Source organism: Mastomys coucha, unplaced genomic scaffold (genome assembly GCF_008632895.1).
Source record: "Mastomys coucha isolate ucsf_1 unplaced genomic scaffold, UCSF_Mcou_1 pScaffold20, whole genome shotgun sequence".
Classification (NCBI taxonomy): Eukaryota; Metazoa; Chordata; class Mammalia; order Rodentia; family Muridae; genus Mastomys; species Mastomys coucha.
The window spans coordinates 104,041,908-104,067,178 of NW_022196903.1; the positions used below are offsets into that span (position 1 = coordinate 104,041,908).

At 35.2% G+C, this 25,271-nt stretch overlaps 1 protein-coding gene across 1 annotated transcript in view; it reads left to right on the forward strand.

Annotated features, from left to right (window-relative positions):
• Grm7 (glutamate metabotropic receptor 7) overlaps nucleotides 1-25,271 on the forward strand; it is a 906,484-nt gene that overhangs the window by 229,051 nt on the left and 652,162 nt on the right. The gene's annotated exons all lie outside the window — the stretch shown is intronic.

Here is a 25,271-nt window from a genome sequence, read left to right on the forward strand (position 1 = left end):
TTCCTTTGAATGTCATAGTGACAAAATTTTTAAGTGCATTGTAATATGAAGAAAACACTTTGAATTTCTTACTCCTTACTAAACCTCAAAATAATTTAATTTTGTTGGAGATCTGTTATCTTGCCAAAATATGTTTATTATTGAGTGTTAATATAGCTTCTGAGTAGTGGCTAAAAAATGCATGTGATCCTTAAAGCTAGAAAGATCTCTACTTAATCCCCTTTCATCAGAAGTGTATGTAGTTTGGGTGCTTTGTATTATAGGCAGGTGGACAGATTTCTTTTGATTCAAAGACAAACAGCCATAATAGTTCCCTAATCACTGATTGTCAAAGTAATTTGACAAATCAAAATAATTTGATTTCCACTTTAAAAAATTACCATAAAACTAAAACAACTGCTTGCGAAATAAAAATGCTTGAGTAATATGTTAGATTCAGTTCTGCCATCACCATGACAACAGCTATGGATAGATATTGTTATACTACAATGATGGTGAATTGTAGATTGTCTAAATGTCCAGCTTGTGCTAAAATGAACAGTTTGGAATGTTGTTTTACTAAGTATGAGTTTAACTTTTTTTTTAATTAAGTGAATATACTTAATGCTTTCACTTAAGGTGAAGGTGATTATTACATGGTTTTCTTACCTTCATGGATGGAACTGGAGAAATAGATACTGCAGATTATTTTAGACTAGAAACATTCAAGGGCTCTGGGGAGGATGGAAAGAAAATATCATGAGGCTTAATAAAGTGAAAGCTTATTGGATTTTAAGGACAAATGAAAGAGTTTCAAAGAAAATTATCACTAGATATTGTTTAGCAATCAACTAGAAAATTTGTAGTATAATTACAGATATACAACATATAATGTGAATGTACATATGCTACTTTGAAACAAATAAAAGAGTTTTTTATTTTGTTAACAATTTTAAGACCAACATATACTAGAAAGTTTTTTATATGTTGGGACATGTATCAAGCATTTTGTATGCATTGTCTTATTCAGTTCACAAAATAATTCTCTTGAGTTGGTTCTGTTGTAATTCTCACAATTTAGTCAAGGAAAGTAAGTCCTAGACATGGAAGCACTTACCACATACTGCACTAGTGCTGGTCCATAAAGACTAGACTAGACTCGGACCTAATGATATCTATGAACTTGGGACTAGAGCTGACCACATTTCAGGGTATATACTGTATAGCAGAGTGAGTGTGCCCATAAGGAATCACAATAGAATTTTAAAAAAATATTTATTTTAATGTGTATTGGGGTTCTACCTGTGTGTGTACATATCTGCACCATAAGCATGCATGGTAAATTCAAAGGCCAGAAGAGGGCACTGAATCCTCAGTAACTAGAATAAATTAATGTTAATAGAGCTGATATTTGGGTGCTAAGACTAAAACCTAGATCTTCTGGGACGAGAACCCAGGCTTCCCTATAGAACTGTTAAATATTCTTAAGCACCTATCTCTCAAGCCTTTAAGAGTAGGCTTTTTTCTTTAAGGGCTATGCTGTGTTAAATAATGCTCTCAAAGACCTTTGCTAGTCTTAGGGAAATTTCTCATGATGTGGTTCATAGAATTTTTGCAAGTGTGGTTTTTTGTTGGAATATATGTCCAAAAGTTGAGCACACATCATAAAATATTCCTTAAACTTTCTACTCAAAAGAAGAGTTACTTCTGTTCAAGCTAATTAATGACAGTGATGTTTTGAGTGGTTTTTGTTACTTACTTGTAGCACTTTTATTTATGGCATGTCATTGTACTTTAGTGGTCATCGATATGTTTAAATTTTAAATCAAAGCTCCAAATATTGTGTTTTTTTTCTTTCTTTCTACATATTTCTCAAAATGTACTGATGTAAATCCCACCTTGGTTCTTTTAGCTTCTACTACTTTTATAATGGGTTGAATGTCTTACCCAAGAGTTTGGTTCCCACATTTGCAAGCAAGAAAATAATAGCTGGCATCTCCTACTGTGCTTTCAGTATGGGGTAGATTTTCAGTCAAAAGCTAACTGAACATGTTACTGTAAGAATAAAAGCTTGAGTACTGCAAAACAACTCTGTCACCACCTGTCACTCCACTAAGTCCTAGGAAAAAGATTGAAGTGGAAATTTCTCTTTCTTTTTCTCTTTCTTGTTATCAGGACCAGTACCTTTTTGTACTTTACTTCCAGAATAAAAAGAGGCAAATTCGATAGAAATGTCCCCATATTATAGGATTTATGCAAAACAAAATGCAGAGTTCTTGGGCTCTTCATGAAGTGAGAAATTTTCTGTAGTAGGTCAGAGTGAGCATGGAGGTTTGGACTGATGGTTACTGTTCTAAAGAAGAAGAAGAGCTGAAGGAAGAAGAAGGAAGAAGAAGGAAGAAGAAGGAAGAAGGAAGAAGAAGAAGAAGAAGAAGAAGAAGAAGAAGAAGAAGAAGAAGAAGAAGAAGAAGAAGAAGAAGAAGAAGAAGAATGGGGAGAAGAAGAAGGGGGAGAAGGAGAGGGAGAAGAGGAGGAAAAGGAGGAAGAAGAGAAGGAAGAGGAGGAGGAGGAAGTGGAGGAGGAGGAGGAGGAGGAGAAGGAGGAGGAGGAATGACACTTTGGGGATTGACATGCAGGAATCCCTGCCAAGCAGAACCTAGAGTGATTAAGAAGCAACAGCAACAGCTAGCTTCAGACAGAGAAACTTGCTTTGTTTACATGGATTCTCCTGGGAGATGTATTCACTTCCTCTTGTCATTGGCCTCCTTGAGCTCTGCAGGGTCAGAATACACTCTCTTCTTTGGGGTTCAGGAGAGAGAGCCTCACTATGCAAATCAAGCAGACCTCATACTTCTGATGATCCTCTTGTTCATGCCCAAATATGCTTCTAAGGGATCAGCTTCCAATTGGGTTTCATGGGAAATTAAAAAAAAAATGTTTAATAGAGTATTATGGTACAAATGGCAACCTTTTGAGCAAATCTCTGTACTACATACTTATACAGAAGATGGTATTTCTCTATGTTGCTTCCAAATTTTTATTTTTTTTAAACTTTGAAATTTTAGTGAAAAGTAATCATCTCTAAGTTTTTAAGAAAAAAAATGGAAGAAAATTATTTACTAAATTATTATTTTGTAAAGATTTACTTCAGGCATACAAAGTATTTTATTTAGCTCAGGGAAATGTAAATATGGTTTATTATTTAGTCAGTGATTATTGGGAACATCACTGTCCAACATGTTGACATTCTAAAGCATTTGAATGTCAAATATATTTAGCACATGTATTTAGAGGCCAGAGGAGATAACATTAGTGTTGTACCTCAAGAATGCAGTTTAAAAATGTCAGTTTAAACAACACAATCTAATTTCAAATGCCAAGAGAAGTCCTCTTCTTTTCTATACCTAATTAAACATTCTTGAATATACCATAGGCAAGTGAACCTCACTGTCAAGAAAATGGTTGAGAGGAAGTTAGGTAAATGTGACATTTTGAAGTGAAAGAAAGCTATTGCTTGGGTCCTAGTAGGTTTTAAGTAGTCATGTCTCAGCACTCGGCATGGCCCTTGGATTAGGAGGATTGCTGTGCTATAGCACAATAACTAAGGGCAGAAGACAGTAGACAAGGAAAGTAGATAAGGATAAGGCATTAAGCATTTTAGTCTTTGTAGGCCATACTGGATGAATTCAGTAGAAACAGGAGATAAAGTGTTAGGATGATTTGCTCAATACAGATAGAAAATATGAATAAGCATTATGTCAACAACAACTGAACCTACAATCTAGTATTTTTGTGGTTATTTCAAATTATATATATATACATGTATATGTATATATATATGAAAATACATACATATATATGTGTGTATGTGTATATATATATATTAAATTAAAGCATGTGTCTTCATTTACTCCTATTTTAAAATATATTGATATCTATATTATATGTGCCTGTAAATATTTGTTTGTTTGGCAGTTCATATGTTTGTGGCAGTATGCATGTACATGGATGTGCACATGTATTTAGAGGCCAGAGGACAATATTGGTGTCATACCTCACCTCATGATTACCTTATAGTGTGTGTGTGTGTGTGTGTGTGTGTATGTGCATGTGTGCACATGTATGCTTTTCTCTATATTGATACAGGTGTGTGGCATGTACATTCAGATGCTGATGGTTAACCATCTGGGTGTCTTCCTTTATCAATCCCTTAGAGACTGAGGCAAGGACTCTCCTGAGATAGGTTTTATGAGTTCTCTTAGTCAGGCTAGTAAACTTTCCTCTGAATCCTATCTCTGCCCATGGATCTCTAGGATTACAGTCAAGTTGTCATAGTGCCGGGCATTTGCATGAATGATGGGAAGCCAAATCCAGGTCTTAATACTTACAGGGCAAGAACTTTTCTCCCTTTCTCACCTGTACAGCCCCCATCTACCTGATTTTGAGACAAGGTTCCTCAGTAGCCTGGAGCATCTATATTATACTAGGCTGCCTGGCCAGTGTGTCCTGGCAACCTATTGCTGCATCTGCGGCTCAGGAATGTGCCACTAAAACTATTTTTTAAATTTCAATTTTTAGATTTATTTATTATTTTATATGTATGTATGCCTACTCAAGTATACGTATGATGTTCCGTGTGTGTGGGTACTCCTGGAGGCCGAAGAGACCATCTAATTCTGGAGTTACAGGATGTTGTGAACCTCCTCATATGGATGATGGGAACAGAAAATGGATACTCAGGAAGCCCAGCAAACTTACTCTCAACCAATGTGTCACCTTTCAGGCCTCGTGAAATTACATAAAGCAATCCCATCACCACATCTACCCCTTTATTTATTATTATTGTTTGACCAAGTCTGCTGGGATACAAGTTTAAGTCTTTGGGCTTGTACAGTACACATGCTACCCATTAAACTACCTCCCTGGCTTCCTGGCTTTTACCTTTCAGTGTGGGTCTTGGGAGACTTAGCCCAGTACCTCATGCTTGCAAGGAAAACACTTAACTAACAGAGCCATCCCTGCCTCCACAACTTTTCTCTGTCTGTCTGTCTGTTTTTCCGACTCAAGTTCAAAACTGAGTGGAAGTTAAGAAGATACTACATAAAACTGGCCTATAGTGTGAATAAGATGACCTTCTAGTAACTACAAATTTAGTATATAAGTCTTTGGCATATTGTAATTAATGAATTAGTCTGTGAGTTTTACCAGATTAAGTAGAAGAGAAATATGGCTCACTTCCTGTTGCTATTATCTTCAACTTGGAATCTGACAATAACATCCATTGATTTACTATGATAAATAGAATAAATAAATTCCATTACAATAAAGGTATTTCCTTTCTTTTGGAGTAAATGAGATCTAGAGATATCGAATCCTATTTAACATTTTAAAAACACAGACCAAATCTCGGTGTTTTTTGATACTTTGATGAGTATCAAGTCACCAAAAGCTTACATACATATAAGTACTACATTATCTTTATATATTGGATAATATAAAATAGATTTATATATTATCAATATATAAATGATGTTGGTGGTAATTTGCTTAATTGTGCTAAAATAATAGCCTATACACTTCTGTTAGGGTAGCAAGCCACAATTTGAGCATGTCTTTTTCTTAAGAGGCATTTGTGCCTTAAAGACTTCAAGAGAATAAGGTCACTGCTAACAATAATGTAAAGAAACATCATCTGAGAGAGTTATTCCACCTTCTCTGACTGTTTTGTCAGCTGTTAAGTGAGAATAATGTCTGCTCTTCTGAGGACAGATGATAAAGGTCACTGTGATCTCTGAAAAAAAAAAATTCCGTATAAACCCAGCTACCTTATTTCAACATTTTAAGTGGGTATCTATGAAAGTAGAAGTAAACATCTATACAATTGGTAAGAGCAGCAAACCTATAAAAGTTCCTATACAAGTGATTGTGAGATTCAGACAGTTCATAGACATTTTATTTTCTCTTATGAACAATGATTCATTAGAGAGGATTTTTCCAACTATGACTGGACAGTCCCTCATTATGCCTGCATTTGCTTTAAACAAAGATATATGGAAACACATTAGAAAAGATTAGAAGTATGCAAGGCTAGAGCTTATCTGGGCAGATATAGTTCATAATACTAAACTTTCCCTTTATAATACATTCTTTCAAATTACTCCCCCCTCCCACACTTCCTATGAATATGTGACATGCAGCTACTTTAGTATTTTTGAGGTGAACATGCATTTTATGTGGTACCAATCTCAGTGAGTTATTCAAAACTTCTAAGAATTTTTTGATTCATAACAGGTATTTTTTTTTTGATAGCGTAACTTTGCAGTGTCATTTTCTCACTATTGATCTGTCTTTTCGATGTTCAAATGACTAGGTTTGCATCTAGAGAGATGACTCTGCAGTTAAAAGTATCTACTGCCTTTGCAGAGGTCCCAAGATTAGTTCCTAGTATCTTTGTCAGATAGCTCACACTGCTTACAACTGCAGCTCAAAGGAGACTCATGTGCTCTGCCCATTTCCACAGGCACCTAGACTAATGTTCACACATATTTACACATAATTACAAATAAAAAATATATCCTTACAAATCATGAAGCTACTAATCATCTGTCATGTTATTAGTACAAAAATTAGAACTTATAATTAGACTTTTCATTTTGATCTTCAGATGGATGAGAACAGGTCTTATTGGAGTTTTCTCTTTGATGTTCTGTAGAGAACAATATATAGAGTAGGTCTAAAGTAAATTAGGTTGTCTAGAACACAGTCCTTATAAAACATATTCTCCTAGGACAGTAGAATCCCACCTCAGCATCACCTTGTAAATGTGTTATGTGTGTGTGTGCATGTGTGTGTATGTATTTAATGTATATTAACATCTGTGGTTAAATCACTGTGACAATTTACTAATATACATGTGAGTGTATACAACATATTCTTTTTCTTCTACCAGATTGCCCACAGAGAATTCATTTTTGTTAATTATCCTTCCATCCCCTACACTTAGACAAGAGTTTGCATGAAATTGACATAAAATATTTCTGAAAGGAATTTATGTAGCATAATCCAATCAATGTTTAAGATATGAAAGGAAACTAGTCTTAAAGACCAAGCGACAAATAATCATCTTGGTCTTGGGAGCATCTACTTTGATTTACAGTATTTAAGGTGATTATGTGATTTCTCTCCCTCTTGTCATCTTATTACACTTATAAAATTGGCTATAGTGCTGAGTCCCTATAAGGGCATAACTAATGTCCTACTGTTATGTGTTCATTTTAATGTGTAGATGCCTTGGACAGTTTTATGCTAAAGTACAAATATCACTCTTTTAAGATTATATTCACTTATTTCCCAACTGACTGACCTAATGAAGTATAAATACCAACACTATGTAAGTTACATTTCCATGTCTTAGAGTCCAGTGAGGAACAACCTGGGACAAATCTAGGCTCTTGGGGTTATTTTGCTTTTCATATATGGAACTAGGTGAGAAGTAAGCAAAGCAATAAATTAGAAATGGGTTCTTTCAAAGCATAACAGGTAATAAAATCCTGTGTTTTATGCTAGTTCTTGAGCATGGAGAAATAACATATCATGGCAAAGTTATTACAAGTCAAATCTCTAGCAACCTGAGCCACACAGAGAAGGGAATAAATATGGATGTTAATGACTGATTTTTTCTAGGTTATTGGAGAAAACAGATCTAATTATAGATAAGTAACAGGTGAAATTGATGTTGTACTCCTTTAGACCATTTAAGAGACATAGGTTGCTCTTTGAGTAAGACGGCAAAATTGGCTTGGGACAACTTATGTGGAGAAATTATATCATTTGCCTTGAGATTTAAGCAAATAATTTTTGTTGTACTCTGGAGAACAACAATTCAGAACAGCCAAGCAAAGAGAAGTCTACAACTAGCCTAGGAAATAAGTGATGGTGGCTTAACAGAGGTCAGTGACAGTGACCCCTGAGTGTGTGCCCTAGACTAGACATATCAACAATCCCTAGGCATTCCTCTACCAGTCTGTAATGGATACTGGAATGATGGATATGAAAGAAAATTCCAAGTTAAAATTAACCTTCTGGGAAATGCTAGCATTTCCCAAAACTTTATAGCAACAAATCCAAGATCTTCTTCAATTTCAGTATAACAGGAAATGGGCATCTTATTCCTATGCATTAAAGTCAGAGCTAAGTGTGTTGACAGATAGTTATAAGAGCCAAATATAAACAAATAATTTCTGTGAAGCACCTTCTGTTGTTGTTTGTTCATTTTTGATAAACTAACAAGTTTAATCTAGTTACTTGGTGCTGAAATTTATGGGAGGAAAAGTTAGGATGGGATCATTTGAATTCTAGGTGTATGCTTGGCAGTGTTTTAAATAAAGTGGTCAGTTTGAAGTGGATACTGGAGCCTCCTGTCTTTCTGTAATACATCTCTTTAAATTCTTGTATCTACACTGATATATTGCTCTATTGGATTTCTGTACTCACAAAATAAAATTAGAAGAAGACCTGTAGAGACTAGGAAACTAACAATCTAGGGCAGCATTTTTAAAATTAGCTCAAGAAGAAAAGTGAATCCCTCACATTTTCCCAAGACAAATTCCTCCAGTCTGTCATATGCTATGGATCACCTAATAGAATATCTTAAATGACTAAGTATATTTTAATGAGCCCAGAAATTAAAATCATCCCCTTATTACTTGGAAAGACAAAGATGTCACAAGCATCTCATATCCTTAGGTAATACTCTATGTCTGATTTAATAGCTCACTGAGGGCCTGGCTTGCTTTAGAGCAGCAGAGATGACATTTTAATGGAGAAAGAACCAAGAATATGGACAGTGTGTCTCACATCAACCCTGTCAAAATTTCTTCAGACTAGTTTGCAGCAATTAATTTAATTTTAATATATCAAGGTTCAAATAATGTTGTCCTCTTATATACCACCAACTTTTATATAATTCATGCAGTTGTACCATACTTCATGTTATCTACTTTCTCCTTTGTTTAAAATACAGAAGGTCATCCTATTTAAAGTATCAAAATTCACTTGCTTTCTCAACCAAAAGCATGACAACCTATATGTAAAGGGGATGAGCAATTTTATTTAAAATTGGTACTTAATTAAGTGTAGATATTTAGATTGGTACTCACCTTTCATTTTGGTATGTTTAGAAGATATGACAAGAGTGTCCAACTTTTTGACATTGCCAAACAATATCAAATGATGTTTATGCTAGAGAATTGCCCAGGCAAGTACTCCAAAATCCTCTTACAATATGTTAAGTAAGCTTAAGGGTTTGTATAGGATTGTATTCATAGCTACCATATAGTACATGTGCTTCACAGAGTAAAGACTAGAGTCTTCTGTAAGAGCTTCAAATATGGCAACTGTGGACAAGTTGTGAAGAGTAGTATGTTATAGGTTAATTATTCTAAATCTGTTAGAAATTGAGCAAAATTCTGAGGGCTAAAAGGATTGTCCTCAACCTAAGGAATTGAGTAGCTGACACACTAAGGGCTAAATTGAGTATTTTTGGACCCTGAAATAAAATATCTACCAATAACTCAAAGGAGGGAGTTCATTGCTTGGTTTTCTGGTTTGACAGGGTTTGGTTCATGTTCATTTTCTTGTGTATGTCTGAGTCTACTGTCACTACTATATGTAGAGAAGGCATTAGTGAATATCATACAGAACAGATGGAATACAGGAAGGGAGGTAGGGCAAGATATAGCCAAAATTCTCTTAATAACCCACTTCCCTTAGCTACACTAATTTTCTACTTTTTGTCCTAAACCAGTGGTTCTATTATATTATAAGATTAACCCATGTATCAAGCATGCTCTCAGGAAATAATTCTTTATAAAAACCCTTATAGTGGCATGTAGAGCTGTGGTTTATTAACCAATGAAGCATTTAATACTCAAGTTATATTGGCAAGGAATATTGACCATCACAGAGACTAACCCTATTTTAAGATATGAATCATACACATCATCTGGACATGGAAAGTCTGCAGTCCCTGTAATATGTATTTTGGTTATTTAGAGTCATAAGGCCCATTTTAACCCACTAGAAATTTAAATATAAAAGTGTATGTGTCAGATACAAACAAGAATATATGGTTGTGTAAATAAAAAGGAAAGATGACAAATAAAATTGATGTTTGCTGAAAGGGAAACTTGCTGAATGTTTAGGAAAATATGTGGAACAGATTGACAGTTGCAATTGACTCAAGGATATCATGAACTGGAAGCTAGGAGAATCTCCAAGTCATAGCATCTTCCAGAAGACATCTAATATATACTTTGGTTATAAGAATTAGACAATTAAGTGGAATTGTATGGTAGCAATGGTATGTTATGGATGATTGATATGGCTCAGCCACTAAGGGATGTGCTGCTAAAGGTGATGAATTCAGCTTGATAAGCCTGGTCCTACATGGTAGAAACAGAAAACTATCTCCTCAATTTTTTTTCTCTGACCTCTACACATGTGCCTGGTATGTACCTCTCCATGTGTGCATAAACATATGATCATACCCATACAAACACACACACAGAGGGGGGTAAGAAAATAAATTTAATTAAAGAAGAAATGGCACACCAAAACATTTACAATAAATTAAGGACTACATAGATCAACTTTCCTCTCACTGGTGGCTACCTCTCTTAGGACATGGTCATAGGGGTTGACAATGGTTAAATGAGTCACTTCAGAAAACTCTTAGCTAGAAGTTCTCTATTGAATTGTAATTCAGCTACTGTTGGAGTATTTTAGTGTTCATTCTTTGTACCTATAAAATTTTCCCAAAGGGACAGGGTAGTCCACATAGTCACTGACTGCATAGTTTCACCAGGAAATATGTTAGGAACCATCAGAACTTCTGGCTCAGCTGACAGTACTATCCAAAGCACCCATCTTTAGGACCTATCTGGTTAGGGTTAGGAAATTGTTTCTTATAGTGACTCATATAACACAAGATTGAGGTTTGCAAAAAAATTTACTTGACATTATAGTTAGTTCATACTCACTAGTTTACTAAAAGTGACATCTCAGAAAGTTATGTGTCAGTACATGCACACGGTTGTCCTTTTAGAAGTCAAACCCCTACAGTTATCCATTCCCCTAGCTCAAGAGACAAAGGCTAAATTTTTATGACCAGAGGCAAGTTCCAGTTATAACAATTGTTTGTGCACTTTCCCTCACTTTTGGTTTATGTTCTCAGCTTTCTAATACTTTTGGTAAAAAGCCAATCTTTGGGGAAATTCCAATTTCATTTGGTGGAGTGATTTTATTTTGAACAGTATGCAAGCAGTTCTTCACAGAATCCAATTGTACCATGGATAGCATAAAGTCTATGGAAGAGAAAATAGGATAAATAAATATTATAAATAAAACATCAAGTCATAAAATCAATAAAGAAGGTATAAAAGAATAGACTTATAGTATTATGTGGTTTTCATACATTGGCTGCAGGGTTTCTGTAATGGATTGTTTTCTATCTCTAGTTTCTTTGCCTTAATTTTCCCAAACACACAGTGAATAGATATTCCCTCTCATCTTATTGTGTTCATTCAACCAGAATGCTGACTGGAATCAGTGATACATCACACACACAACACACACACACACACACACACACACACACACACACACATACACGTGTGTATGTGTATATATGCATATTTGTGCATTTATAAAATGTGTGAATTACATAAATATATTTTATATATAGTAAATCTCTTTAAGTAGTAGTTTAAAGATGAAGTTGGTAATCATTGCTATAAACATTAAATGATGTGCCCCAGAAGGAAAGGATAATTATCCTTGAAAAGGATCTTCTTGAAACCCTTATTACTAGATCTTGCACTTATATTGGAAAGATAGCAATATCATATGAGCTGGCATTTAAGAAGTGGGTGCTCAGCCGGGTGGTGGTGGCGCAAGCCATTAATCCCAGCACTTGGGACGCAGAGGTAGGTGGATTTCTGAGTTCAACGCCAACCTGGTTTACAGAGAGAGTTCCAGGACAGCCAAGGCTACACAGAGAAACCTTATCTCAAAAAAAGCAAAAAAAAAAAAAAAAAAAAAAAAAAAAAAAAAAAAAAAAAAAAGAAGAAGAAGAAGAAGAAGAAGTGGGTGCTCTTCAGTGAATTCTGTGAGTTTGTTCTGATTACGTAATGATGGTACCAAGGCTAAAGTCTCAAATGCTAAATTAAAGCTGTATTGTAAGGACTGTGCACTCTCTTCAAAATGGATATGAGAAACTTGAGTGCAAAGTGGTGAGTTAAGCATGCGTTTTTGCTGGTGTGGTGCTCTGTTTTCTCGGATGGTGAACAGCCACCAAGGAGGATGAGCTGAAGACAGTGACTCATGGAAGGAGTTGCCTGGAACTACTACCTTACAGGAAGCTATGAATGGAATATGGTCATGCAGGAGTGGATTTGAGAATAAGACACTGGGTAAATAAAGATATATTTCTAGAACATGATATTCATTCAACATACAAGAGTATCCCCAACAACAGTGCTGTCAGAGGCTTCCAGTACTCACACACTAAAGATTTTGACCAATTAACACACAGTGTGAATACAGCTGGTAAACCACCCCCAATTCCTTATTATTGCCTAAATTTGCACACTGTTCAAATACAAAATATTTTTACATTAGTGTGGTGTGAAGATATGGCATTATTTTTTCCCAGGCCTAGGAAAAAAAAATCTTATTTCATCAGCCTGAAGGGAGAAAACTCTTATTTCTCCCATTTTGATTTTCTCCAAGAAACTCAGATTAGACTAGGAGCCAATGATAAGTAGTCAAATTAAAGAGAGTGAGCAGAAACTCCGGGAATTAGAAAATGATCCTCTGTCTCTGTGGGCTATTAAGGAAGGCAGTCTCAGCAATGAGACTTTGATGTACTGAAGAAGATGAGCTTAGCTTCTTAGAACAATGTCTTAAGCTATTAGGGGATCCGATCCTATGGCACAGCCTTGTGAAATAATTGTTTAAGAAATTTGTATGAAAGCTCAGAAACAGATAGTTAGGTGAACATTAAACCTTTGACTTTCACTGAACAGCATGGTGAGAGTGTCTGTAGTGGTCTTTTGCCCCAATGCATTTAACATAGTGTATCTGTAGGGGGCTGCTGGCCTCAAGGCATTCATGGCATATATTTCCTACATTAGAACATCCCCTGTTATTTGAACTGTGTAAAATTTAATATACATCAAAATTTTTGAAGTAGGGATAGAAAATTCTACACATTAATAGTCAAGAAAAAGATTTTTGGTCCAAGCAATGATGTATCTTAAAACCTTGGAGCAGAGTGAGTTGAACTCTTTAACTGTTAATATGAAGACCTACTCTTGAAATTTAAAATTCTATGTGTTTCTCAGGTTATGTAAATCATCACAGAAGATACCAGAAGCATAAGACAGTATTTCCATTATTTGATATAAGGTATTTGTGATTTTAGTCCAACACATCATATAAATTGCTTGGTTACTACCTGCAAATGCCATTATACAATGTCTCCTAGTGTGTTTATGCTGGTCCATTCGGAGCACTCCTGTTTGCTGCAGGCATCATGAAATGACCTTTTTGGCAGCATCTGCTCCCTTTTGAATTTGTGTGCCTTTCCTGAGTGCCATTATCTCATTAAATCATTTATGTACAGGAAGAGAGATGCAGTGAATAGTAAAACCTCACAATTTGTTTTTGATATCCTCCATATTTTTTTAACAAATGCATTCAGAGTAAGACCCATATTAATAACTTAATTAAAGTCAGACATTTAATGTTAGGGATGAGTGGTTTTGGCATGATGGCACAGATGGAGTTTGAAACTTAGAATGATTTTAAAGCCCTGAATTAGAAAAGCTGATTTCCGCCACTTTGTGCTTCCTAGGAAGTTATTGTTTTCCCACAATATAGTAAAGACTTTTCTCACTTGTTATTGTCATATCCTCTTGTCACATGACATCACTTTGCTGATGACTTACACCTCAATATTCTATGTGCGGAGTGGAGGGTGATTTGATTGTTTGTCCTGTAGATTTTCTTTAAGCCATAAGGACAAGGGATTGGCTGGAATGTAGAATCAGAATCAAGTCATCAGGCTAGGAATTAACTTCACTGATGACTCACTAACTACCTTGAGGACAAAATTTTCCAAAAGACACAGTGGCTTATTTGATCATATGTGTGACATAGTTGATATTCCCCCTATAAAGTTTACAGCAGAAGTTTTAGTTATAACTTCTCAGTTTGATCCTTGACCCATTATTTACTAATTTTATGATGAAAGGCAATTAATCTTCTGTATTTCAGTTTGCTTGTCTATAAAATGATTTATTGGAGTGCTTAATTAGACAATCAATGTTAAATGGCCAAATGCTGGTTGTCAGTGAGCTTTCCCAATTAGAGATTCTTGTTTGTTTTTTGTTGCTATTTTCAGTTCTAATAATAATCGAATGCAGGTCTTCAATGAGATGATGAGAAACCTGGGATCCTAAATTAGTCTACAAGGCTCAGAAAACACTTTCCTCATCACAACTTTTAAATTTGTAATACATGACAGAAGCTATGGGTATAAAAATCTTCAGAAATATTGGTGGTTAACCAGAAGAGAGGACCATCCTCCTGTCTTCTAACAGGATGAATGCAATCAATGAGTGTCTCACTTATATCTGATTTGAATGTCATACAGTGACAGTCATTTTATTATACTAAGAGACCTCAGATATTTAGATGTATTAAATATTCCATTAGTCATTTGAGAATCAGTTTGGTAATGAATAGACTTCCCAGAGTCCAACTCTAAGGCAGCAGTTAAGAAGGTATTTACTGTAGGTATGATGGTGTGGGAATATATGTACGTAGATATTGTGCTGTTTTGTTCATTGGTGTGCATGTAGCTGAATGTATATATGTATATTTATCGAAGAAAATAGGATATTATACAATTTGGTTAAGTTGACTTTAATTTTTAAGACTAAGATACTGAAATATGGAGTTTCATGATGGTAGGCCTCCCTCCCACAGATATAAACCAGCCATGGCATATGAAGTGGTAGTAAGACTAGGAACCTCTGGGACTGAGAGGTGGGAGAGGGTGGATGGGTAGAGGAGCACCCCTCATAGAGACGGGGGGAGGAGGGAAAGGAGGGAAATTTCTGGAGTGGAGACCAGGAAAGGAGATAACATTTGAAATGTAAATAAAGAAAATATCCAATGAAAGGAGAAAAAAAAAAAAGAAACCCATGTTGATCCCTTGTCAAGAAAATGGGGCTACCTGGGATATTACATTGAAAGTACCATGAGGAGTAAAATCTAACCAACATGCATGATAGTTAATAATCAGAACACTCCAAAGGGTAAAATCATACTATATGTTTTCTGGATACATACTAATTGGGTGGTTTAAATGAATATATTTTTCATATTATTATTGAATTTTTAAACTAGACCTTACTTAATTATTTATTTTCCAACTCTCTATGAACATGTACTATGAAATTAATGAAGGGGTTCCAATGAAAATATATGGACATCTAGATAATAGGATACCAGCATCAGGGTGCTAGGGGTTCAGCATTGATGAACATAAATAACATTTTTCCTTTTTCCCTTAAAGAGCTGGCAGTTGAGTAAAGTAACAAACAACAAACAAATACACACTTAAGCTAATATTAAGATCAAGGAATAGATACCCTGTTATAGAAACCCCAAAACACTAAAATACTAAGAATAACTAAAGAAGAGGGATAACCACAGTAAATATATCTATAGTGTAATATCTACACCTCTAAGCATCAGGGGACATCACAGAAGAAGCAGCAGCTAAATTTTAAGAGCCAGATAATCAAAACTTCTATTGTGAGGTAGCATCCTCAATATTCGATAGGGAAACTCTGTCCATAAAATCTAAATAACACAGTACCTTAAAGAAGTCCTTTATAATGACATCGCAAATTGACATACCACTGCAGATTAGGAAAATCTCACTTGGACCCATCACTAGATAAAGAAACAATTGATGGCTGATCAGAGAGGGAGAATCAGTCTTTTCCAAAAATGAGCCTCTGATAGGTTATCCAATTCTAAGTGGTCAGCTCTAAACACTTATACTTACAAACAACACTAAATATATTCAGTAGCCATACTACTGTAATTTATCAAAACCATAAAGAGAAGCAGTAATGTAACAGGGTTGAGCACAAGTCTATGTCTCTATTATGTGAGATACTTCTAACCTCTGCCTCTAAATAGATTTCCACCTGAGCTCTCCTTTAGCTCCAAATGCTATCAACACAAGCAGCTATATTCCTTAGCATTTGAACACAATGTAACTATAGTCATAGGCTATGGAGTTTATGTTTTGGTTCTGCTACCTCTGAGTGATATAATTTGGAACAAAATAATTAAACATGCTGAGCTTTCATTTCCTAATTCACAAGTGGGGAATAATAAACACATATCCAATAATTATAATTTTTAAGAAAATGAATCAGTGTATTTAAGTCACATAGCAAACACAGTCTTAGAAGGTAGGTGTCAAAAGATTATGAGATTTTTACTTCACAAAGGAGGCTTCATCAACACAGTGAGTCCTTAGTAAATGGGAAATATTCATTAACGTCTGATGAGTTAATGTTCCAAAATGGAACTTCCTCTTGGTGACAGGAGAGTTTATTCTTTTTAACTTCATAAGTCTACTCACCTACACCCATTATTTTAGTTTATCATACCATGTCAACTATAATTTTTGATCTCCAGGTTAGCTATGCATTAGTAGAAAGGAAGCCAATCAAAGCCTTTCAAAATCTTCCCTACTTAGACTCACAGCCAAGTTGAACACTGAATGTGTATGAAGACACTGAACACTCTAAATTTTTTCTTTCTTTCTTTTTTCTTTTCCTCTTGTTTCTTTTTCTTTTTTTTTCTTTTTTTTAGACAGGGTTTCTCTGTGTAGCCCTGCCTCGAACTCAGAAATCTGCCTGCCTTTGCCCTCCTCGGGTGCTGGGATTAAAGGGGTGCACCACCACTGCCCAGCTGAACACCTTAAAAAGAGCTAATACTCTATTTCCAAAGCATTGACTGTCAATAAAGTGTCAGTCAACCAAAACAGTGGTGTGTTGTATCTATCAGGTCCATTGCTTCTAATGTCTTTTCTTGGTTGTAGCCTCAGGAGACTCAGAGCAATTTCTATTGCACTTTCTTTCCCTATAGAATCTACATGCCTTTCTTCTAAACATTTGTAGTTTATACAAATGACTCCTAGTGTGAGCAGCAATCTAAAATAGAAAATAGTTGGGACTGCTAAAGTTATCACTATAATAAGAAACCTCTCATTAACTTTATGAAGTGTTATACTTGACCACATATCATTATTCACATCTCCATGCCCACTCGGCCTTTATACAAGTGGCAACACTGAAGACTTCTGTAATGTTATCACAACTTCCTAGTTGGGAGATTCTATGCCCATCTATCACAGTTCGTCCATTCAGGCTTTATTTCTACTGTGTCTCATTACCATTGTAATGTTTATCATCAGTGTTGAGCAGCTGAGATGACACAATACAATGGCATTCCACCACTCATCCCTTCAAAGAAATTCTGTGGCTCCAAGTTGATTTCTCCAAGTTTAAATACTTTGGGGTAATAGATAAAGAGGACAAGTGCTAGGTAAGTGAGAGCATGCTAGCTCACCTGTAACTATAGCAGTAAGGAGATGGATCCAGAAGGGTGCACTTTAGGAGACCATCTTTACTATATAATGACACTGGCTATCTCAAATAAACACACACAAAATGGTTATATTTAAACCTAGATCTATTAAAATGGAAATAAGGGCTTAGATAGCTTTAAATCTGATTTATTTACTTGCAATGACATAACATTCTCATAAATTCTCTAGTTGTATCTAGGGTCACTTTATTATGAACCAAAGAATGAGGTTGCCACTTAAAAAAGGCCCATTTTGACTGTTACTGCTGTTCATCAACTTGACACAATCTAGACTCACTTGGAGACAAGCCTCTAGAGAGTGATGCATCTGAGAATTATTTTGATTTCATTAAGTGATGTATGAAGATCTGTGTTGTCCATCAGCAAGACTCTTCCCTCGACAATGGATTCTGATATAAAATAGGAGCCAGAGGAAAGCTTCTTAAGTATAGCGTAAGATGACTGGATGCTTCAAATTTCCCCACCATGATGGACTGACTGTACCTTCAAATATGAACCAGAACAGTTTTTTCTCCCTTAAGTTGCTTCTGTGCCACTGTTTGATTATAGTAACAGGAAAAGGAAATTCAGACACCCATCAGCCCTGAAATTTAAAATCAGCTTTGATTTTTTTCTCACCTGTGGGTTAATTGTATAAAGTGCTTGCTACATTTATACAGCCTACCAAACAGAAAGGACATGCTGTTGAAAGGTGAAAGTATCTGTCCTTAGGTTTTGGTTTAATCTCTGGTAAGACTATAATTATGGCTTGAATGGAGAAAGCTGTTAGGAAATATTTTAAGTGTCATCTTTAAAAAGACATTTAAGATGGGTAATGAACATATGAAGGCACATTCATTTGTTTGTAGAACAAGGGGGAGTCGCAATCTGTTGTGGCTCCTTGGAGTATTTAGTTATACAAAGCACACATTTCCTACTGCAGGAAAAAATGAGACCTGATATGCATATAGATTAGATAAACAGTGGTTTATTTTGCCCACTGAGAAATAGCATATATGCAAAGGTATATTTACATAACCGACACACATGATGCCTGGTGGACTTGTATCTGAGTTTATTCTAGAACTTGCCGTGAACTTTTAGCATTACATTTGTAGTAATCTCTAATCACTTCAGGCTATGGTACTTTTCTTGACACCAAGACATTAATTTGTTTGTAACCAGAATTCCTTAATGATTAATGCCACCTTATAGTGGTAATTCAGTGATATGGATTGAATATTTGAAGTCTCCAAGAGCATTATCATTCATCTGAAGATATTAGAAATTTTAGGAGGGAGATCTTTGTTGAACTTAATATGTCAGTGAGTACAAGTGTCCTTGACAGAGTATCTTGCCTTTAGCCTTTTCATATCTTTCTCTATTTCTTGACTACCATAATATGAGCAGTTATGCCTTGGCCCCCCACGCCCTTTTGGCTTGATGCTCTGCTTCGTCACAGCCAAAACAATCATGTTAAATCCCTATGGACTAAAACATGAACCACAATAAATATTGTCTTGTGTAATTTATTACTGTCAAATATGCTATCATGAACAAAATATCTAAAATGCTTAGTAATTCAATGAATGTGCTAAGTATACATAACACATTAGTCTGATAGACATTAAATTACTTCACATACATATATGCAATTGTATGTATATATTTATCTATGTATTTAAACATTTACATATGTCTCTCTGTGTAAGAGATGAATTAATATGATCTGTCTTCAGTATGAAGTATGCTTAGAGGTCATTATAGTTAAAGATAAGCAGAGGTCGAAGGATTGAGGCAAGTGGTTCCTCCTCTGGCTGCATCTGACCCTGCTTTCTCAGACATCTGAGAGTTGGAATGTTATTAGTAGTCTGCTTAGTGATTGACAACATGATCAAGGAGAAATCTCAAGCCCCAAATTATTCATTAGGCAAGTCTCATGAACCTAAAACAATAAGCTGAATAATTTTGGAAATGGCTAAAGTCATAGCCTATGGAAGAAGAAGGCAAAAACTTACAGAGATCAAGGAACTTTAACACTTTTCTATTGGGGGCTGAAGAGATGGCTCAGAGCTTAAGAACACTGTTCTTCCGGAGGTCCTAAGTTCAAATCCCAGCAACCACATGGTGGCTCACAACCATCTGTAATGAGATCAGATGCCCTCTTCTAGTGTGTCTGAAGACAGTTACAGTGTACTTACATATAATAAATAAATGAATCTTTAAAAAACAAACAAACAAAAAACAAAAAATAAACCTTATTCTCTTGAGTTAAATAGTACACTGGCTATTCATGCCTTTGCTTAATGCTGGCATCCTATCCTAATTTGTATCTTAAAAATTGCTTTGTTGCATTAGTCTCTTAAACTTGTTATTATTTTCACATATATATATATATATGTGCGTGTGTATATATATGTTATATGTATGTTTATATATATTGTTTATGCTTATATTCATAAATATATAATATGTAAATACATATATATACACATATACATAAATACTCGAGACAGACCTATTTAATCTCTTTCTGAACCACAGAAGGTGATATCACAGTCAATTCTTAAATATTTAATACAGAGATAAAAATGGTAGTGGGCTACAAGATCAGAATTGGGATTCTTTGTGATTCTCATTTGTTTGAGATGAATGTTTAAGTAAAAGCATGGTGAAATAACATGTGCATTATGGATAGCATGCATGCTTTGATGGAATAGTTTTGTGAGCTTGAGATCAGCATTTCCTGAAACTGTGTTAATTGGCACCCCTGTAGGTTTTAAAGAGCTTGATGCAGATTCCTAAGGGGTCCATTGGCTTTTTTTCCCACAGAAGGCAAATTGTACAAAGGGAAGATGCTGTTTTCAGACAACAAAAACATTGTAGTTTTTCAGTCATAAATGTAAAGTGATAGTGCAAAGCCCATCTCAGAGACTAATCTTGAGGAGTGTGATATGGAAAGGGAATAAGTCTTGAAATACACTGGGGCACAGAACCTTCACAGGGCCGAGGTCCTCTCCTCCTATTGATGATCGAATTTGCAATCCTCTACTATACACATGCTGCCAGAACAATCAGGCTCTTCCATGAGCAGTCCTTGGTTGGTGGTTGAGAACCTGTGAGCTCTGAGGGTACTAGTTAGTTCATATGGTTTTTTGTCCTAAGAGGCTGCAAACCCCTCAGCTACATATGTCCTTTCTCTTCCTCCTTCATTGAGGACCCTGTACTCAGTTCAATGGATGGCTGTGAGCCTCTACATCTATATTAGTCAGATACTGTCAGAGCCTCTCAGGAGATAGCTATATTTAGGCTGGCTTGCCCTTCCTTCAGTCTCTGATGTGCCCCAGTGTAGGAGAGTGCCAGGGTCAAGAAGTGGGAGAGGGTGGGGTGGCAGGCATGGGGAGGGGGGAGGCAACAGGGGTTTGTTTTTGTTGTTTTTGTTTGTTTCTTTGTTTTTTGGAGGGGAAACTGGGAAAGGAGAAATTTACATGCAAATAAAGAAAATATCTAATAAAAGTCTTGAAATACATGAGATTTAAAATTTTAGAATTCCTAAATGTGATTTCTCAAAAGAAAATAAAAAGGTCTCCTTGATGTGAAGTTCTTAGGTTTTAAATGAACAACTTTATGAGTTTTGGTAACAGCTGACCTTCATAAACCGGTGCCTTCATCAATAAATGAAAACGTTCTATCAACAAAAAGTTTCTTCCTATTTTCTCTATCAATTTTTCCTTGTAACAAGGACAATCATGTTCTGATTTTAATCAAAATAGATTCAACTTGACTGATTTGAAATTTTAATAAATAAGATATTAGGCACCTTTCTAATTGATGTAACAAAATAGATTACAATGACATTTAATTAAAGAAGGAAGTATTTATTTTGTGTTACAGCCCCAGTAGACACTGGGCATCATGTCAGGGAGTCATCGTGCAGGGAGGGGAGAGATAACATTGCACCTATACTCAGTGAGCAGAGAGTGATGGATGCTTGTACTGTGCCTGATTTCTTCATATTTATTCACTTCAAAACATTATCTCATGGAATGTGGCCACCCATGTATATAATATGTCCTTACATTTCAATTAACTGAATTGAAAAAATCCCTTATAGACACACCTACAAGGTTGCTTCTGTGGTGACTTTAAATCTTGTCAAGTTGGCAAGCAAGATTAGTGCTCATAGGAAGTAGCACATTCTATCTTTTTGTGTCCAGATTATTTCTGTTGACCTTATGTTTATAAGATTCATCTCTATAGCTGAGATTATTAGCAATTTGCTCTTTCCCATTGCTGAGTGGCATTATGTCCTATAATACATCCCAATTTGTTTATGCTATTCCTCAACTGATGGACATATATGAACTTTTCAGATTTTGTTCACTGTGAACAAATACATTTCCACATTTCCAACACACTTTTACAAATCATTTGGTAAACATGCTGCTCATTATTGTTTTCTTCTTCTTCCTCTTCTCCTTCTCCTTCTCCTTCTCCTCCTTCCTTCTTCTCCTTCTCCTTCTCCTTCTTCTTCTTCTCCTTCTCCTTCTTCTTCCTCTTCTCCTTCTCTTCTTCCTCCTCCTCCTCCTCCTCCTCCTCCTTCTCCTTCTTCTTCTTCTTCTTTTTCATTTTCCTCTTCCTCCTCTTCCTCATTCTTCTTCCTCTTCCTCTGCTTCATCATCATCCTTTTTTTTTCTTTTTTCTTTTGTCTGTGATATGTGCATGTGAGTGCATATACCTATGTGCCTCCTTGAAGGGCTAGAGAAAGATGTCCAGTGACTTTTCTATCATTCTCTATCTTACTTATTCACTTGAGAAACTGTTTCTCACTAAACTTGAAGCCAACCAGTAAGATCCTGGGACTTTTCCTATCTTTGCCATCAATGCTAGATACTGGAGTTATAAGATCCAAAAGATCATACTTGGATTTTATATCTGGACACCTAGAATTCAAAATTAGATCCTTACTTGCACATAAATCAGTGTTAAAAATGATCCATCTCCTCAAGCCAATATATGTTTTGTTTTTCTTTGGCAATCACCTAGGCATAGAATTGCTGGAACTTAGGCTGGCTTCATGTTTAATAATAGTAAACACCCTAAACTGTTATGAAAATTAGTCATATTGTCCCCCTGAAAGAATTTCAGAGTTCTTTCCCATACCTGCTTTATCGTTTGATGTTGTAAGCCCTTTTAACATTTACCTTTTACGTGGATGTACATTTATGATTCATTTGAGTTTAAGTTGGTATTTTAAAGCAACATATAAATATATTGCTTTCTTATTTCTTTGACAGTCTGTTTGCATGGAGGATATATTTCCATTTTCAACAGGTATTGTCACATTTTAAGAACACATATTCTAGATGAGATAAAATTGTGTCTTTGTTTCGTTCTTAGTTGGTCTGAGTTTATAGAAAGTTTGCATGTGTAAAATTTTTATGAGAAGGCCTGGCATTTTTATTTACATAGTCCATCAGAGCTTTTAAACTTTCACTGGCTTCCTGTCATGTTCTGTGTTAGTCAATTAAGTATTCTTTAGAGTGATGTCAAGTTTCTTGGCTAAATCATTTTCAAGACTTTTGTTTTATCATCCAATATAAATGTATTGATCTTTCTAGGAACAGCCATCTGTACTTTAATTCACCACAGTTCATTCAGAGATAATTATATGTTAAATCATAAAAGAATTGTAAAGAATAAATCTATTTAACCCAGCTCTGTGCTAAAAAATACTGCATCTAACTAATTTTTATTATATGTTTCATAATATGTTCAGATTTATCTACCCACCATCTAGTTATATTTTCCTACAATTAACAAAAGAAAGATTTTTTTAAATTATCTTGTTTATCATTTTACTTTATGTTCCATTGAGCATGAATGAAACTTGCCTCAATGTTTCATACAGGTAACTCTATTGCCAGGTTTTTCTGATCTTAGTTTGTCTGAGAATCATTTAGTGGTTCTGTACTTTTTGTGTATTGTTGTACTGATTTTCTCCAGTACCCTAGATGTAGAACTTGGGTAGCAATTTAATCTCTAAGTATTGGAACACCATGGCCCCATCATGTGATGATGGCTATTTGCTGCTGTTGAGAAGTCTGTAGTGCAATGCAGTATTTACTTATTTATAAATTACCAGTTTTCTTTGGCTTTTTCCAAATTTTTCTCTTCCTTAGGTCTCATTAAGCTTGTGATATGCCAATATACTTCGTTATGCTTCTTTTATTATACACCCTTCTTGGTGTTTTTTGAGCTTCCTAGATTTGTAGGTATAGATGTTTTCCTTGAAGTGAGGGTGATATATCTAATGTTTCTTCATGTATTATTTATCTAGTGTGGGCAAGGAGGGAGAGAGTGGGGGGATTTTGTTTCTTTACCCTGGATATTCCAGTTAGAGATATCCTTAATTGATTGTCATGATGATCACTAAAGCTTTGCCTATTAGTCCACATCAGATTTGTGATCTGATGTGATGCAAATTCTGAATTCTTTATTCCAGACAATGTGTGAAAACTGAAGCTTTTCTTAGCTCTTCTAAGACTTCTGGATATTTTCTGCTGGACCAATGATCTTTTTCCCTATCAAAATTATGTAGACTCAGTATGGGTTTACCTTGCCAAAAGAAAATTACTGGGACTCTGATTACAGGAACCAGACATTACATCCTTCTGGTGTGATCATTCAGGTGTTTGAGTGCAAGCATTGACTCTGTCTAGTTTTTCCTTGTTTTTATAATTTATTCTATAATATAGTATATATTAACATTTAATCATAACGTTGTCTTGTAATGATCTTTGGATGTTTTTCTGTTTCTTATATTTCTTTTTCAGTGATAATAGACTGAGTGTATAATTATATCCTGGGATCCAGAAACCACCAACATAAGGGTATTATGTTCAGTAACATTGGGCTCTACAGTCATTATGATATTAACATTTGTTATTATAAATTTTTTAATATGAGCATGGGCAATTTACCTTTGATTTATCTCTTAAGTCCTTTCATCTCCTCCATATGGACTATCGTGCCTGTCTTCTCTGTCGTCTGTCATAATCATATATTGTAATCCTAACTCCCAGGGTGAAAGTGTTTGAAAAGGGAGTTTTGGGGGAACAATTAGCATAAAAGGGACTCAAACAATTCAATTCAAGATAGTAAGTAATCAAAGGACAAATCAAAGCAAATATCGTTATTAAAAGGGGCAATTATAGAAGCCACAGACATGTCTATCAAATATGCACAGAGATGTTAAACATAATTAGTCATCAGAGAAATAAATGTATTCTATTCACTAAAAACATTGATGTAATTTGCATTGTTTTTCAAATATTTCGATTCAAATTTGTGTTGGCATTTACAGTTACTTTCCTTTATTATTCAAATTGTAAAACAATCCTACATTAAAAATTACGTAGTTCTCAAAAGCTATGTTTGAAAAATATATGCTGGTTTTATAGTACCCATCCAATAATTCCAATAGAGTGGTGGCGCACACCTTTAATCCCAGCACTTGGGAGGCAGAGGCAGGCAGATTTCTGAGTTCGAGG